The 14267-nt window shown below is 45.0% G+C and overlaps 1 protein-coding gene across 5 annotated transcripts in view; it reads left to right on the forward strand.

Moving 5' to 3' along the window:
- Positions 1 to 14267, forward strand: part of ZNF592 (zinc finger protein 592) — a 41740-nt gene that overhangs the window by 9655 nt on the left and 17818 nt on the right. The window lies entirely within an intron of this gene.

Here is a 14267-nt window from a genome sequence, read left to right on the forward strand (position 1 = left end):
TCTTACTCAGTCTCAGAATTCAGACACAAACTCTTCATCATACCTCCTTGAGAAAATATGGAGTATCTTGATATTTTCTGTGTAAAGCTATGGCTTGACTTAGGCCTTTTAAAGAGCTTCAAGAAATAGCAGGGCAAGTCCCCACTGTATTATGGCCTAAAGCTTATCATCTGGGCCTATTGAGATGCCTGGTGCCAGATGTCCCAAAACCAGGAATTTTGGGGAAGGATAGATGGATGTATAAGGGAAAGAACATCTTTGGCTGAAGATGAAGGGTAAAAGTGATTTATCTGCAGCATCTGGATTTACACTAGAAGATGGAGACCCCTGACTTATGGAAAATAAGCTAGGTGCATTTTTGATTGATGTTCTTAGAAGCTCTTCTGTTAAATGACACCGAATCTGGATTATTAACCGTGACATGCACATCTAACGTGACCATAACTTGAGAAACTGAACAGACTTTGAAGTGCTCAGCGATAGTGCTTTTAACTCAAAAACCTTTTTAGACCTGATATGGAATGAGTATGTCACCTCACCAAGAAGGAAGGGTTGATGAAGAAAAGAAATAGCAGGAAAAAGACTTATTTTTCAATATGATGTTTTCAGTTTCCAGAAGCTGAAGGATGAACGAGCTGTGGTAAGAGGCAGGAATGATTGGATTGGAGAGGGGGAAGAGCTTAAGATGGCTCTGCTCCACAAGAAAACTTATCCTGTGTTGATACCTAAGACTTCTTACTTTAATTGGAATTTCTTACCATGACTTTGTGGATTACTTTGACATCTTCACATTTCCCATAGCTGTTTAAAAGGTGATTGTTGGGTTTTCTGTTTGTTTGTTCCAGTTGGTGGCTTGGGAAATACTTGGCCTTATCTTTCTGAATGGCCTTGGGTGAAGTCCGTATTAATAGGACTGATAACAAGTAAATGAGTTTCCTAGGTGTGGCCAAAATGAGAATGACATGGCTGGGTCATAGTTGTTTTGGAGGAAGGAAGAAAGATATGGATGTGGTCTGGACAGCAGAGAAAGGAAAAGATTTGGAGTAAGTGAGAGGAAGAGAGGGGGATGATGCTGTGGCTGAGAAGGTGGAATGGAAAGACCTTTAGAAAAATGATTGAGAACTTGACCTTAATATTACATTTTAGACTTGTGGCGGCTACATGACTGCAGTTGCTGGAAGTACAGCAGGGTTTATTTTTATATAGAGTATGCAGAAGATGAAGGAAGTTTGTCTCAGCCAGATACCACGGTGGGATCTCTGGGGCTTACAGAGAGGATATAGGCTTTGCGAATTGTGAGCTAATCCACTTCAGAAATAAAGAACTGGATTTACTGGATGTATGTTTTGAGTGGATCATCTTAACGGATCACAGTTACTTTTTGGGAGACTAGTGAGGCCAATTTTGCAATTTTTGCAAGCTTCTGAATTGAGTCACTTGATGGGATGTGTGTACTGCTTTTCAAGCACAGAACTGCAAGAAGAAAGCAGTGTGTGAATTTTAATATTTGTTAGGTTGGATTTTGTTCAAACTAGAAGCTGTGCTGCATGTAGGCATTATGGTCGTCCAGATGTTGAAAAGGTGGTAACAGATGTTTCATGTAGTTTCAGGTCTGTTTGGTCTGATTACGGCGGTGTTATGTTCTAGAGCAAGAGTTTTTTTTGGGGAAAAAAAGGGTATGATTAAATAGGTGCAGTTTATGCCAAATTAATCTGATATGCATCTTCTGTAATTTGTTTTTGGAGTGGAGAAATAGGTAGGTCCTAATCTGCTTGATGTTCAATGGGATGGTTGTTAGACTGCCATGTGAGGAATGGCTGTACTGACGAAGTTGAACTATGAGGTTGGAGCAGAATCAGGTAAAAGGGATGTAGCTGCAACTAGGGACAGGTTGCTTGTAAGACCTCCCGAGGGATGGCTTTAGGATACATCTGCAGTTACGTTTGTATTAAGGACCTTGGAGGATGAACGTGTAGATAAAATTTACTGAACCAACAGACTAAGAAATCATGGAAAATTGGGAATATTTTACAGGAGGATCTAGGTGATCTTAAAGACCAAGTAGGAATAGGGTGAAGCAACTGAATGTGTGTGTTTGGTCACGAGAACACTCTGAATGACCAAGATGACAGTTGTGCAAGGGATTTAAACTGCAGTACCATTGAGGGTTGCATTAATACTCCCTGTTGCTGCTAGAAATAACCTAGCTGGAGAAGAGTGTATTGTTTTGTTCATCAGGGATAAACTGGAATAAGTGAGGGAAGAATGACCAGAGAAATGGAAAGATGATCTCTTGAGGGGAAATTAAAAAAACCTTTAAGAGTTTCGCTTGGTAAAGACCTGGTAAATTAGGATGGGTCTCCTCCAGTACTGTAGTAGACACAGTATTAAGGTGAGGCTTGTGGCACTTTCTTTCCCACCAGAAGCTAAATCTGCAAAAAAGAAGTGCTTTCGCTACTTGCAGGGATTGCCCTGAGTAGTTTGTCAGTATCAGCCAGATTTTTGTAGCCTTTTCAGGGCTGGGCTCAAATTACAGGAGATGAACAGAACCTGGTGCCTTCATTTTAGATGTGCTTTTCTGTAAAGAGTGAGGGTGGATACAGAGGACACCCTGTATCCAGTGTGTTTGTAGAAAAGGGCTTTTTAAATTTAAAGGCAACAATGATGCAAGAACAGACTGAAATAGATTTACAAAGAAAATTAGAGGACGGTCTACAATCATCAGAGGAGTGAATTCTGGAAGAGGTTTGCAGCAGAAGTAATGAACAAAAGACAAACTGGTTTTGAGATGGAGCTTATTTGGGTGTTTGGCAAGGACAGACCAGTGCACAATAACGTGCAAGAATTCAAAGTACTTCCTGACCCTCTTGGGCATAATTGTCCATCTACTGGTAACCAGAGATGTTTCATGCTTGGGTTTTTTTGGTCTTTTTTTGACTTGACCACCCAAAATCCACTGAGGTAGCTAGGAACTTGAATAAAGTACAAAATTAAGCTAAGGACCTCTGAACTTTCTTGCACCTTTGTGCTTTTGTTCTCCCCCCCCTCTTTTTCTTCTTCTGTAGCCCTTTATTTGGCCAATAAGAATTTTTCAGTGAGTCGTGACGTATCCTGTTTATGCACCACCTACACTGGAGTTATTTAAAAGCAATTTTATTCCTGCCTTTTCTTCTTCTTCCTTCCCCCTCTTAAATCAATGCTTTATAATTTATTGGCTAAAACTTGCCAGAAGCTAGTAGGACCACATGCTGCAGTGGTAATTTCCCAGCAGCAAAGTAGCAAGCAAGAAAGACAGCAGCTGTATCTTTGTTATTTTTCTCTTCTTTTTTTCTCCCCCCTCCCTCCCCCCCATGTTCATGTTTTCATTTAGAAAACAAGAGGATTGAACATCAACAAAAATTCTCTTGGCCCCATAAAGCACTGCTTTCTCCCTCTCCCGAACTGAGGGTGATTAATCCTTAGGTACTAGCGAGGACGGATTTTGTTTTATATGGAAATTTTTCCTCTGGATTTTGTAGAAGCAAAGGGATGGAGGATGTTATGATGAAAGCACATTGAGGGAATGGAGCTCCAGGCAGGGATTGCTGGGAGCACAGACAAAGAGATGAGTGGCAGGATAGGAGCGAGAGCCTGCACTCTGAGGTCAAAACAGAGCATCGGGATGATGAAGAGGAGAGGCTAGGGAGGAGGAAAAGTTAGGGTGCAACTCCATAGTCTGCTTCAATCAGTGTGTGATCCACTGCCACACAAGGCAGCAATCCAACCCTCTCCTCCTTCCCCACCCATGCTTGCTCACCTGGCCCTGGTGATTCTGCAGCCCCTGGGGAACTGAGACCAGCTTGAGGGAAGAGGAGAATGAGTATGGGTACAAACTGCAGGCCAAGACATGGCTGAGAGTAAGAAGGAGGGGACAACTGGAGACAGAGGCAGAGCCTTTCCCAGGTAGGGTGGAAACTGAGGCTGGAAGCTGGTGTCTTCTGGCACCAAGAGGAAGGCTCCTGCTCGCCTGTTCTTTTTCCATGTGGGCACCAATGATTCTGCCAAGGGCAACCAGGAGAGTATCAAAAGTGATTGCAGAGCTCTGGGGGCAATGGGCAGGGGCATGGGAGCCCAGGTGGTGGTCTGCTCAATCCTGCTGGTGAGGGGAAAGGGTGTGGGGAGGAGATGCCTCTCTGAAGTGTCTAATGCTAATGCACATAGCATGGAGAATAAAGACAAGGAACTGGAGATCTGTGTGTGGTTGCAGGGCTCTGATCTCGTTGGCACCACAGAGATGCGGTGGGATGGCTCACATGACTGGAGTGTTGCAATGGAGGGACACAGACTCTTTAGGAAGGACAGGCCAGGAAGACAAGGAGGTGGAGTTGTCCTTTATGTGAGGCAGCAGCTGGAGTACCTGGAGCTCTGCCTGGGGATTGGTGAGGAGCCAACTGAGAGCTTATGGGTCAGGATTAAAGAGCTGGCCAGTATGGGTGACATTGTAGTGGGTGTCTGGTATAGGCCACCTGACCATGAAGAACAAGTGAATGAGGCCTTCTACAGATGGCTAGAAATGGCCTCATGTTCACAGGCGCTGGTCCTCATGGGGGACTTCATCCACCCTGCTATGTGCAAGTTGGACAAACCAGCAGCGTGTAAACAGTCCAGGAGGTTCCTGGGCAGCATTGATAACGACTTCCTGACCCAAGTGATAGAGGAGCCAATGAGGAGAGGTGCTCTGCTAGACCTCACACTCACCAACAAGGAAGGGCTTGTTAGGGATGTGAAGGTCAAATGCAGGGACCATGAGATAGCACAGTTCAGGGTCCTGAGGACAAAAATCAAGATTACAACACTGGACTTCAGGAGGAGAGTAGACTTTGGCCTCTTTAGGGGTCTGCTTCAAACAGTCCCATGGGATAAGGCCCTGGACGGGAGAGGGGCCCAAGAAAGGAAGTTCATATTAAAGGGCCACCTCCTCCACACTCATATGGGGTCCATCCCGACAAACAGCAAGTCATGCAAAAACACTACGATGCCTGCATGGATGAAAAAGGAGCTCTTGGCAAAGCTCAAACTTAAAAAGGGAGTGTATAGAAGGTGGAAGCAGGGAAAAGTACTTGGGAGGAAAGTGGAGGCACTATCTGAGTATGCAGGGATGATGTAGGAAAGCCAAAGCCTACCTGGAATCAAATCTGGTGAGGGATGTCAAAGGCAACAAGAAGGGCTTTTGTAAGTAGATAAATAACAAAAGGAAGACTAGGGAAAATGTGGGCCCGTTGCTGAATAGGGTGGGGGACCTGGTGGCACAGGACGTGGAAGAGGCTTGAGGTACTGAATGCCTCCTTCACCTGTCTTTACTAGCAGGACCGGCCTTTGGGAATCTAAGGACCTGGAGGTTAGTCAGGGAATACTTAAACTAGACATACACCAGTCCATGGACCCTGATGGGATGAACGCACAAGTGCTGAGCAAGCTGGCAGATGTCATTGTGAAGCTGCTCTTGATAATCTTTGAAAAATTATGGTGATTAGGAAAGGTGCCTGAGGACTGGAGGAAAGCAAATGTCACCCCTATCTTTGAAAAGGGGTAAGAAGAGGGATCCAGGCAAATACAGGCTGGTCAGCCTCACCTCAGTCCTTGGGGAGTTGATGGATCAACTAATCCTGAGAACCATTCCCTGACACTTGAAGGACGTGAAGGTGATCAGGACAGATCACCAAGGGGAGGTCATGCTTGACCGAGCAGATAACCCTCTATGCTGAAAGGATTGCCTTCCTAGATGAGGGAAGAGCAGTGGATATTGTCTACCTTGACTTCAGTAAGGCTTTTGATGCGGTCTTCCATAGGATCCTCATAGAGAAGCTGATGAAGTATGGGCTGGATGAGCAGACGGTGAGGTGGATTGAAAACTGGCTGAATGGTCAGGCTCAGAGGGTGGTGATCAGTGGTGTGAAGTCTAGTTGGAGGCCAGTAACTAGTGGTGTACCCCAGGGGTCATTACTAAGTGCAGTCCTGTTGAACATCTTCATTAATGATCTGGGTGATGGGGCAGAGTGTACCCTCAGTGAGGCTGCAGATGACACAAAACTGGGAGGTGTGGCTGATAAAACAGAGGGTCATGCTGACATCCAGAGGGACCTCAGCAGGCTGGAGAAATGGGCAGACATGAGCCTCATGAAGTTCAACACGGAGAATTGCAACATTCTGCCCCTGGGGAGGAACAACTTCATGCAGCAATATATGCTGGGGACCACCCTGCTGGGATGCAGGGTTGGAGAAAAGGCCCTGGGGGTCCTGGTGGATGCCAAGTTGACCATGAGCCAGCAATGTGGCCTTGCTGCAAAGGAGGCAAATGGTGTCCCGGCTGTGTTAGGAGGAGTGTTGCCAGCAGATCAGGGGAGGTGATCCTTCCCCTCTACTCAGCACTGGTGAGGCCACAGCTGAAGAGCTGTGTCCAGTGCTGGGCTCCCCAGTACAAGAGAGACATGGACATACTGGAGAGAGTTCAGCGAAGGGCCACCAAGATGACGAAGGGGCTGGACCACTTCATATATGAAGAGAGGCTGAGAGAGCTGGGACTGTTCATCCTCGAAAAGAGAAGGCTCAGGGGTGGGGATCTCATCAATGTCTATAAATAACTGAAGGGTGGGTGCAAAGAGGATGGAGCCAGGCTCTTTTCAGTGATGCTCAGTGCCAGGTCCAGAGGCAATGGGCACAAACTGAAACACAAGATGTTCCCTCTGAATATCAGGAAACACTTTTTAACTGTGATGGTGAGCAAGCACTGGCACAGGTTGTCCAGAGAGGTTGTGGAGTCTCCCTCCTTGGAGGTGTGCAGAAGCTGTCTGGACATGTTCCTAGGCAGCTGGCTCTAGGTGGCCCTATTTGAGCAGAGAGGTTGGACCAGATGACCTCCAGAGGTCCCTTCCAACCTCAACCATTCTCTGATACTGTGACTGCTCCGTGGGTGGCAGGCACTCATTATTTTGGCATAAACTAGTCATGAAATCCCAGGAAGCAAGAAGCCACTGGTAGTGATGGGGCCTGAGAGAGGCTATTGGAAGGGAGGAGTCGAGGAGTTTACTGTGTATCTTCCTGCTGGAGTGAGAGCTGAAATCTTTGAATTGTGATTAGCAAATAAATGATTGGTCAAGTAGGAAAAGAATCAGTGAAAAAGCAAAGTGATTGGTGAAGATCATAGCAAAAATGGTATTTGAACAGCTGTGGTACTATCTTTGAAGGGATGCAAGGCACAAAGAAGTGCAAGATGAGAAGGAAGAAGCAAAGTTGAGAGGCTGCGAGATGGACATCACCACTGATGGGTGGGCAGAAATCAGCCCTGCAGGGTGGAGGGAAGAGCAGAGGGCTTTAATGTTGCCACCATAAGAAAGGAGAGGGGATGTGTGGTGTGTAGCCTTAAGGGTTATACAGGTGACTTGAAAGTGGGGATGTGAAAACTTGGTGTAATCTAGTAAGTGATCATTTTAGCAACTGGGAGTTCAGATTTCAAGTTGCAATGTGAGAGAGAGAGCTGTTTGTTGGTGGGTGTGGTTGGTGGGTTGACCTTGGTTGGCCACCAGGTGCCCACCCAGCTGCTCTATCACGCCCCCTTCTCAATAGGCCCAGAGCAGAAAATATGACAAAAAACTTGTAGGTTGAGATAAGGACAGGGAGGTCACTTAGCAGTTACTATCACGGGCAAAACAGACACTTGACTTGGGAAAGTTCATTTATTGTGAATTAATTTTAGCAGAGCAGGGTAGAGAGAAAGAAAACCAAAACTAAACCACCTTCCCCCACCCCTTGCTTCTTCCCAGGCTCAACTTCACTCCCAGCTCTTCTACCTCTTCCCCCTGAGCAGTGCAGGACGACGGGGAATGGGGGTTGCGGTCAGTTCATCACAAGTTGTCTTTGCTGCTCCTTCCTCCTTGCTTTCTTCCCCTGTTCCAGGGTGGGGTCCCTCCCAGGGGAGACAGTCCCCCACAAACTTCTCCCTTGGGGGTCCTTTCCACAGGGTACAGTCTTTCAGAAATGGACTGCTTCAGTGTGGGTACCCATGGGGTCACAAGTCTTGCCAGAAGACCTGCTCCCATGTGGGCTCCTCTCCACGGGCCACAGCTCCTGCCAGGAGTCTGCTCCAGCGGGGGTTCTCCATAGGCTGCAACTTCCTTCGGGACACATCCACCTCCTCCTGTGTGGGGTCCTCCACAGGCTGCAGGGTGGATATCTGCTCCACCATGGACCTCTCTGGGCTGCAGGGGGACAACCTGCATCACCATGGTCTTCACAATGGGCTGCAGGGGAATCTCTGCACTGGTGCCTGGAGTACCTGCTTCTTCATTGACCTTTGTGTCTGTAGGGTTGTTTCTCTCTCATATTCTTGCTCCCTTCTCCCAGTTGCTGCACAGCATTTTTTACCCTTTCTTAAATATGTTATCATAGAGGCACTACCAGTGTCACTGATGGGCTCAGCTTTGGCTAGCAACAGGTCCATCTTGGAGCTGGCTGGAGCTGGTTCTGTCCGACATGGGGGCAGCTTCTGGTGTCTTCTCACAGAGGCCACCCGTGCAGCCCTGCACTACCGAAACCTTGCCATGTAAACCTAATACAGTGGGTCAGAAGAAAAGATGTGGAAATTGAAATTCTTGAAATTACAGCTGAGATCATAAAGAGAAAAGAGCTACAGGCTAAGAAAATTCAGAATTAGGCTTATTTGATGCAACATTGTCTAAGATCTGTGATGCTAGGTTTTTTTTCCTTTGCAATTCTACTTTGTTTCCTAAAACTGTCAAGTTTCTAGGTCTACAGTGATGCTTTTAACCAGGCATTTTTCCACATACACAAAAATGTATTTTGTGGTTATTGAACAGCCTTAACTTTCAGGGAGTAAGCTTTTAGTTTAATGTCTTATTTTATTGAGGCTTAAGCACCCTGTTTTCTTGGGATGATTTGGGGGGGGTGTGTGTGTGTAGGGGTTGGTCTTGGTGAAGGTCTAAGGAGGATGCTAGGTTTGGGAGTGTTGGGCAGTGAGCGAGGTGCAAGAATACAAATGAGAGTGAACAAGGTCAACAGGAGGAGGTGGGATGCAACGATGAAGCTGAGGATGAATAGACGTGAGGTGGAGAGGAGGAGTAAGCTAGAGGTAGCAGAACAGAGGATAGATGGGAGAAGTTTTGAATTGAAGGGCGTGTTGTGATCATGTCCTTTAGACTGAAGGCCAAGCAGACTCCCTCAGTGGCATTGGCTGCTTAGGCTGACGTCTTAAAATAGACAACTATAACCAAGAAAATAAAAATATCTTTGCTGTGCTTGGGTATGACAATGTAAGAGTGTATAGGAGTTAATTAGGATAAAACGTCTACGTTAGGACTGGACTTGACATGTGTTCTCTCACAGAAACTTGAACGCCTTGGTTTTAGGGTATCAGTTGGGTTCTAGGTTTTTCTTCAAATTGATAATCTTGAGTTTCTGTTGTAGGGTTTTTTCATCTATAAATTGAACATGCTAATGCAATGATGCCTATTCATTTAAGGAGAGGCTGGGGAGAAGTATAGTTTAGTTATCACAATGACAGCAAAAGAAATTCTCTGCTTGCCACTTCTCACATTGGTAAAATTTTGTGTAGCAGCATTGTAACCTGGATGGTTGAAATAAACCAAGTCAAAAATAATCCTCCAAGCATCTGGATCTTGACTGTAGTGTGGCCCAGGAAACAGTCGTACTGGTGGGAGGTGGGGAAGGGGAGCGCGGAGTTGCAGAGATGAAGATGTTGAGACCAGCTGTGCTGCCAGAGCCAGCACATCATGCTGCTACACACTGGAGCATCTACGCTGAGGGATGCAGGTTGCTGGCATTTATCCCAATGAAGCACTAAGTGAAAGTTAATGTGAAGTTAAAGGTTAACTTTAAGTAGTAATTCGCCACTGATTTTTTTTATAGCAGAAGCATTCTGCTAATCTCTAACTGCCTGTGATCCCTTGGCTGCAGAAGCATCAGCTGCCCATGCAGCTCTGCCTAAAGTAGAAAAATTAAAGTGCACAAAAGGCTGGATTTGGGAAGAACTGGGGCACCACTAGTGGGGGATTTTTGGTTTGAATATGTAAAGGACAAGCACTCTTTAAAACGTTTGCATTCCAAAAATATAATTTCTGTTTCCCTCTGTCTGTTTCATTCTGAGTCCTTAGTAAATTTTTTTTTTTTTTTAATTTCGAGATCGTTAGCCTTATGAATCTTTTCCTCTTTCATAGCCCTGATCGCATGCAAGGAGTGTCGGTGTAGCCCCGTGTTTTCAGCTGAAGCTACACGGCGATCTTGTCAAGGAGGATCCTTGTAGTCTGGGGGCATCTCTTAAATAGGCATGAGCTTCATCAGTGTCACTTTAACTGTATAATAGCAAAGAGACTAAACCCAATGTAAAGTTTCTTTGCTTGTAATGAAGCTGGTTCTGTTTCCGCTTGTGCATGGGGAGTAAGTGAAAGCGAAGAGTTTTGTGCCCCCAGTTCATCTTTCACGAGTGTGTTAAGGGGGATTGTGTCCTTACTGCACACGGGCTTTATCTGAGCAAGAAAATTGGCCACAGGAATTTTGCAGTGACACCTATGTGTGAGAAGACGGGAGCTTGCTCTGGCTCTCTGATCGCGGGTGCTTTGCACTGCTGGCAGTTAGAAGAAAACACGCTCATCAATTGATCAAATTTGACGCCGAGTTGTGTAGTCAGTCCTTTCAATGAAACGGAAAGGTTAATGGTGCTGCCTCTACACAGGCACTTCCCAGAGCAAAACTTTAACTATAAATTTCCTGATTTGCAAACACCTCTGTGGCCAAAGGGTTGGGTTTAATAGACAGACTTTTTCGGAGCGGTGTGTTTTTTCAACCTTCACTCTACTTCAGTGAGTATTTCTTTTTTTTTTTTTTTTCCCTTCTGAAGAGGCTAATAAGTAAAAATGGGAATAAAATCAAGTATTCTGAAATGTCTGAGCTTCTGAGTGTTTTTGTGCGTGTGTGAATGTGACTTCTGGAAGAAAAGCCCAAATGAAATGTGGCAGGGAAACCAGAATTAAAGAAAACTTGTAATAAATAACTCTTGATTAAAGTGTAGGTTATGGGAGTATATGAAAAACACAGACATTACACAACTCAAAATCATATCCTGGTAACATGCTTTAGAAATAACTGACTAATGAATGTCTCAAATTGCTGCCAGACTTCTCTGAAAAGTCATGGAAAACTAGGAGAGAGATAAAAATGTAACATCTGGAACCAAGTTACAATTTCTCATACAAAGCAGAAGAGCTGCAAAAGAAAAAGCCATTCCGTCTCCAAGATGAAGCCTTCGGTGTGGGAGCCCACACGCAGCTGCCCATTTGCTCCTGATAAATGCAGCAGCTCCTGGCATAAAATGGATGAGTGGGCCTTCCTCAATACCCCCGGGCAGGATTTCTGGCCTCCTATTAAGAAAAGGATGAGTATGAGCTTAAAGATGCTGGTTTTAATTTTTTCCATCCACTGAACCTTTTTCAGCTCTACTGTATTCTTTGGTTGATGCAATAGAAAACTATAATCTGCCATGTTGTCACCTGGTCACTCAGTCCTGTATGGTCTTTTTACAGTTCTTTGTGGTCAGACCTTATCTATAACATGCTGAGTTACTGGGTTATGATCATCAGTCTTTGCCATTTCGCTGCTTGTTTCCCTTTCCCAGATACTTTGAGAGTATTTTGAAGAGCCCAAATCCCAGCAGAGCTTCCCAGGGACCTTCTTCCATCAAAGAACCCACTGTTTATTCCTTTCTTCCACTTATTTATCCATGCAAAAACCTTCCTCTCTTATGCCATGGCAGCTGAGTTTCCTTAAAATCCTTTAGTGAAGGATGTTGCAAAACCATTTTGGAAATCCAGGTAGCCTGACCCATCTGCAGGTCAGATCTTCCTTACGCACATGGTTGACTCCTCTGGAGAGCTCGGATGGGTTCGTGAAGCAGGAAGGGAGAAGCTGTGTTGACTTTTCCCAAGTACACAAGTAATGCTGGTTAAAGATGACGGTTTTCCTTATTCTTACTGATTTATCCTTGTGACTCATTGCTCTTTATTTTGTCTGTTTACTCCCTGACTTCTTGTCTCTTCCACAAAATGATCTGAACTCAGAGGCTTGGGCTGGCTTTTTTGTGCCCCCCCTGCAGAGCATAGTGTCAGTGTGGGAATCCTTCCAGCTTCTTCCCTGGTGTCTGCAGACGCAATAAATTCATTTAGCCTTATCCTTGCCGAGTCTTGCTTTTTATTTCCATATCATATGTACACACTCTCTGGCAGGCTTCCTGCTCTTGCAGAGCCTGAAGAAGATAACCCTAGTTTTAATGCCTCTTGCTAGCTGTCCCTCAAACTTTTCTGCCCTACGTTAGCATATTTTTGGTCCCCTCTGAGCCTTTCACGTGACGAGGGAGGTGACAGGAGCTCACTGCTCCTCTGCCATAGCCTGCAACAGTGCCCAGGCATGGAGCCCATTAAATATCGGGTGATTTTGACATATTTTGGATCCAGCACAAGCACACACAGCAGTGAAAATTCAGGTTTTTAATGTGTGCTGATTGCCAGGGTGCCTTTGGGGGCAGTGGGTATGGCATCCAGGGGAGGTGAGCGCCAAACTGTATCTTTGCAGACTTAAAATTGAAAATAAATTGGCTTTGGCAAGGCAGGATCTGGAGAGAAAATGTTTTTCGCTAAGCAGCAAGGGCAAAGGTGCTTTCAACTTGTGGTTGTGCTGGGTCTGCCTTAAATACTAGACGGGATGAAAGCGAGAGAAGTCCTGTTTTAACAACACCAAGAAGTTACATTCCCCATTGCAAATCGAAACCCGGTTAGAAAAAAATGCCATAGAACACAACAAAACTTCCCTGAACATTAATTTCTTTTTGTAGCTCTTATTTGGAGATATGAGAGAGTTTTGGAGAATTTTAAGGTCCCGCTCAGCTCCTTGCAGAGAGGTCCTGGGGGCTTTTCTATTTCCAGTTTTCCCATTCCCATTTGTATTTCACGGCTCAGACCATGGCTCAGTAGCACTGTTTTTCTATGCTGAAATTAGGGGGCTTCTCTAGCATTTAGGGAAGGGCTGAAATACTCCTGAGTTTATTTGAATTGCATTTGGGTGTGTGCATGGGAGTCCTACAATATGGTTGCTTCCGCCCACTTCTCTCTTTCCGGGGGAAATGTTCTCTCCTCTAAACTTAAGTTGCAACATGTCTCAGATCATGTGTCTGAGGGTTTTGATGTGTTTGGCAATTTCTGCAGTTTCCTCCTTCGAGAGCCTAATTTTTTATTCCCTCCCCCCCGCCATGAACCTTTTCAGGTTTGTGATATCTTTGCATTTTATTATAAATGATGCTTTCTATTACCTGCAATGTTTTTCACAGTTCCCTGATGGATGTTATCTAGTGGAGCATCACAGAGATGCTGCATGAAATGGCAACGATATAGAAAATGGAGTTAGCCCTTAATTTTATTTTATCTTTTTGTCAGATTTAGGGGCTTCTGTCCCAGGTTTCTACCCTGGTTTCCAGCAGTGAAGTCTGCAGGACTTGATTTGGTCTATCTGTGTAGGCACATGCTACATTAAAAGCTTTGTTTGATTATGTAGACATACCCTCTGGTACAACTTCTCACCACCTCTGATCTAATGAGCGCCATAACCATAGCAGAAGAAATGATGTAGTTAAATTACCTGATGTGATAATCCATAATTAGCTGCTTGCTGTAGTTCATTCTTAAGCTACAGTTAGGAGCAGAGGAGTAATTTGCATGGGTTTATTAATGACAGAAGAGAGTATGAGCTTCTAGAGGGCTCAAGGCTGGAGGGCTGGTATCTACTCCAGCTCTACTCCTGCTTAGGCATCAAGTAATGTGCATCCTACAGAGGATGAGTAGCTGCTCCTGGGCTTTGAAGAAACACAGAAGAGTCGAGACACCGCTGAAAGGGAGCAGAGGTTTGACAGCTGTTGAAACTGGGACAACACATCCACATAAAAAACTTTACATGTCAAGTAAATGATGCTTCTTCTGCAAAGCTGTATTGCTAGTAAGTGTGGCCCTTCTAAGGGTAGGGGAGAAAAAACGGATTTCATAAAGGGTCCAGAAACAGGGAGAGAAAGAGTCTTTGCATAATTTCTAGTTATCAAGAAGTTTCTATAAGAGTATCATAGCACACGTGGTTTGTGGTCTTTGAAGGTTCAGATTTCATCTGGTCCAAAGAAATTTTGTATGAGACACAACTGTGGCTTTGGTGGGGAAGGCTGC

The sequence above is a fragment of the Platalea leucorodia genome, assembly GCF_965183815.1.
Source record: "Platalea leucorodia genome assembly, chromosome: 9".
In the NCBI taxonomy this organism is placed as follows: domain Eukaryota; kingdom Metazoa; phylum Chordata; class Aves; order Pelecaniformes; family Threskiornithidae; genus Platalea; species Platalea leucorodia.